Source organism: Bos grunniens, chromosome 21, assembly GCF_055505025.1.
Source record: "Bos grunniens cultivar Pamir isolate PY7600 chromosome 21, Bosgru_T2T1.0, whole genome shotgun sequence".
NCBI lineage: Eukaryota > Metazoa > Chordata > Mammalia > Artiodactyla > Bovidae > Bos > Bos grunniens.
Genome location: NC_141185.1, coordinates 49,460,683 through 49,465,064, shown reverse-complemented (window position 1 = coordinate 49,465,064; position 4,382 = coordinate 49,460,683).

Here is a 4,382-nt window from a genome sequence, read left to right as displayed (position 1 = left end):
GGAGGTTTGAAGGCAGGACAGCCTTATAAGACCCGGGGCAGGGGCAGGGGCGGGGCGGGGCGGGGCGGCCGAGTCGGGTGTTGTGGAACAGTTGATCCGGGTGCCGCCCGCGCGCTCGCCCAACCGGAGAGGGGACCCGCGGCCCCGGGGTCGCCCAGTAGCCAAGGGCCCCCGCATCGGGGTGGGGGGCGGGAGGGACGGTAGCGGGCGCAGGAACCGAGAGGGCAGAGGGCAGGGAGGGATTAAGGCGCCCAGCCTCTGTGGATCCCACAGATGCGAGGCAGCAACTGCTTTCCCCGTTTTGTACTGGTGAGCAGAGAAAGGAAAAGAAGATCCTTTGCCTCCCACCGAGATAAAAACGAAGGCATTCCGGGACATAACTCTTCACCATCACCATCATCATCTTCATCTTCTTTTCTTCTGCTTCGTCCTCATCCCTTTCTTTTCCTGATTACAAAATTCACACAGGTACCTGGAAAACCAGGAACGTCCAAGAAACTGTCACAGACCAGGGAAGCCTGAAAAGACAGGGACAGATCAAGGCGATATGGTACCCAGGGATTGTACCCTGGCACAGAATGAGAATGTTAATGGGAAAACTGGTGAAATCCAAATAAAGTCTGAAGTTTAGTTACTAGTGCTGATTTCTTAGTGACAAGTGTCACTAAGGGTTATGACAAGTGTACCCTGGTTATGCAAGTTAGGAGGGATGGGGGTGGGAAGAGGGGCACTTTCTATACTACCTTTGCAACTTTTCTGTAAATTAACATTATTTCCAAAGAAAAGGGCATTAAGAATTTACATATATATGTATGAAAGTGAAAGTCGCTCAGTCATGTCCGACTCTGCGAGTCACATGGACTATACAGTCCGTGGAATTCTCCAGGCCAGAATACTGGAGTGGGTAGCCTTTCCCTTCTCCAGGGGATCTTTCTGGTCCAGTAATAAAAGATCATAGGGACAGTTTAAAAGGTTTTCACAAGTTCATTGAGCTGTGATCAGAAATTATCTATAGGTTAACATAAGTGATCTCGACATGATATAAGATAAAATGTAACTATGTAATTTGTTATATCTCTGCTTAGTCTGTATTTTGCAAAAATGAGCTTGATTTTCTAATTTTTCTTTCAAAACAGGTAATACACAAAAGAAAATGCAGAAAAGCATGAAGAAGACACTAGAAAACATTTGTAATCCTACCATCTAGAGGCAACTTTAGTACGAGAGAGGGAAAGAGATGTATACTATAATACTGATTTATATTTGCTTTACTCATTTAATATTTTGTAAACATCTTCCCATATTATTCTTTTTCTGTAACACTATTTTTAATGGCAGGATATATCATATGTTTTATCTAGTAAATCCCTAGTGTTAGACAATGAAGTTATTTATTTGTTTGGTATTATAAATAACATTTTCATGTACACCCAGGTCTGTGAGTCTTTGTACAGGTTTCAGTGAATTCCTAGAGGCTGAATTGTTTTGATAGATATCGCTCCTCTGTTCATGGGATTCTCCAGGCAAGAATACTGGAGTGGGTTGCCATGCCTTCCTCCAGGGCATCTTCCTGACCCAGGGATTCAACCAGTGTCTCCTATGTCTCCTGCATTGGCAGCCGAGTTCTTTACCACTAGCGCCACCTGGGAGGCCCTGAGATATCACTAGATTTTCCCAAATAAAACACATGCCTCAGGAGCCAGGTGTGACAGCGGGAAGCACACACCCTCACCAATGCTGGATTTTAAAAAGTCATCGTCAAGTTGAATCTCAGATTTGTAAAAGCCATGAATGCTGTGTGGAACACCTGAGGTTGAGTGCCTGCCCAGCGTGCTGGGGACTGGAGTGTGGCTTCGCTGTGCCAGCCCGGGGCACCAGGGTGTCCTCTCTACGCGAGGCAGCCTGCTGCAAGTCACAGCCAGACACCGCGGGAACAGTGTCAGCAAGCGGGGCCTTTGATTACTGCTTGCTCTGGCCAAACCCTTTAGTCAGCTTCTACTCGCAGTGGAACCCTTGCAAGGTGGATATTGGAGTCCCATCCTACAGATGAAGAAACGGAGTTCTCAGAGAAGCCAGGGAGCAGGATTCAGAGTCAAATTCTGGGCTGTCTGATTCCACTGGACCAGGCTGCTTGTTGGCTCCGGGCAGAGCCAGAAGGAAGGTTTGCTTTCAGGGACGCGTGCTCGCTGTTACAGGGAAAGACTTCCCCTCATTCACACAGCAAGGGGAGTGAATGGAGGGGAACTTTGGGAATGAAGTGGGGGGAAGGGCACACAGGTTTCTGGCGCCATCCATTCCCAAGGATGGCTCCCAGGGGCCATGAGTGTCTTAAAGAGAGGAGTGATGTCTTATTAGTTATTTTGGGGCCTGGCTGAGTTCCTTGAGGGATCTTAGTTCCTCGACCAGTGATCGAACCCATGCCCCCTGCAGTGGAAACACAGAGTTCTAAGCACTGGACTGCCAGGGGAGTCCCAGGATGTCTTATTGATGACTCACGCCCCTGCCCAGAGCACAGTACGGGCACAGAACCAGCACTCAAGGAATTTTGGAAGGATGAAGGAAGGTGTGAGTAATACTCTTTGAGCACCTACTGTGTGCCAGGCACTGTTCTGGGTGCCAGAATATAACAGTGAGCAGAAGAGGTAAATCCCTGCCCTCGTGGAACTTGCATTTGGGGTCTGGGGGGTTGTTGACAAAAGCAAACACAATATGGGAATAGAATCTAAAAAAGAGTGGGCATATGTATATGTATAACTGATACACTTTGCTGTACAGCAGATCATTACACAGTACTGAGTAGAGTTCCCTGTGCAAGGTAATTCACTAAAGTATGATGTCAGCAGGCAATTTCTGACCTGTTCAGATTATTTAACTTATCTGCTGTTCCTGTTTAGTCACTAAGTCATCTCCAACTCTTTTGCAACTGTAGCCTGCCAGGCTCCTCTGTCCATGCATTTTCCCAGGCAAGAACACTGGAGTGGTTTGCCATCTCCCTCTGCAGGGGATCTTCCCAACCCAGGGATCAAATCCATGTCTCCTTGTCTGAAAGATTTCAATTAAAGATCTAAGGAAGTGCTGAAAGTTTTGATCCTGTATAATATTTAACGAATCACTGAAGCTTTATGTCTTAGATACATTGAATGCTGAGCTTCTTCCTAGTACTCTTGGCTACCACCATTGTCACATCATGGTAAACTGGCCCCTCATTATTGAGTAACAAAATTTTAATTTAAAAAAAGCAAGAACACAATAGATAAGTAAACTGTATGATGTGTTAGAAGGTAATAAGTGCCACAGAGAAAAATAAAATGGGAAGTGGAAGAGAGAAGGCTGGGAGTGTAATGTGCACAGAGTGGCCAGGGAAGGTCACACTGAGGGAGGGAGGGCGAAGGAAGGGAGGAACGAAAGGAAGGGAGGAAGAAGATTCTTCTGCTGCCTCTAGTCCCAGGTCAGCCCTGACCTTGGGGAACACGGCCTCCTCGGCAGCATTTTGATGCTGCTGCACTTTTCTGAATGTCCCAGGGCAGCTGTCCCCTATACTGGCTGCCCTTGGTCTTAGCGGTGGACTGAGTTCTGGTTTTCCTTTGAGAGGCCAGCAGTTTCATTTCTGGTGCCTCTGGATGGGGGTGAAGGTGGGTGATAGCCAGTGCTCTAAAAGCCTAGAGTAAATATCTCCTCCTGGAATATCTTCTCTCGGACTAACATAAAGCCAGGGCAACAGGCTGCCCCAGCTCTGGCGAGGGCAGACTCTCTGCAGAGCGCCCGTCCTCCAGGGTGATGGCAGGAGGATGGGAATTCCCTCCCTGAGCCTTTCATCCACTTTCTCCTCTCCTCCATCGACAATTCATTCACTCACTCACTCATTCTTTCTTCCTAGAGCTGGCCTCATGTTATCTGCTTATTTATCTGTGATCCGTCTCTCTGCACTAGAATGTCAGTCCCCGAGGGTGAGCGCCCCTAGAAGAGATTCTAGCTCAGAGCAGTTGCTCGTTTAATGATGTTAATGATTTTTTCGAGTGAATGAATGGATGAATAGATAAAGTCTTTCATTTTATTTAGCTAATCAAAACATGTGCTGAGTAATGGAAGCTGGAGTCTTGCCTACAAAAACTGGGGGACAAAAAGGCCTCCATATCCAGCAGCCCCACAGGGTCGTGCTGGGCATTAATTACCCCTTTGCTTTTCTTTCTTTTCTAAACTATCACGTTTCTTTCTTTTTAAAAAAGATTTGTATATGCATTTATTTTTGGCTGCTCTGGGTCTTTGCTGCTGCAAGCGGGCTTTCTCTAGTTGCGGTGTGCAGACTTCTCACTGCAGTGGCTTCTCTTGTTGCAGAGCTCGGGCTCTGGGGGGCATGGGCTCAGTAGTGGTGGCTCATGAGC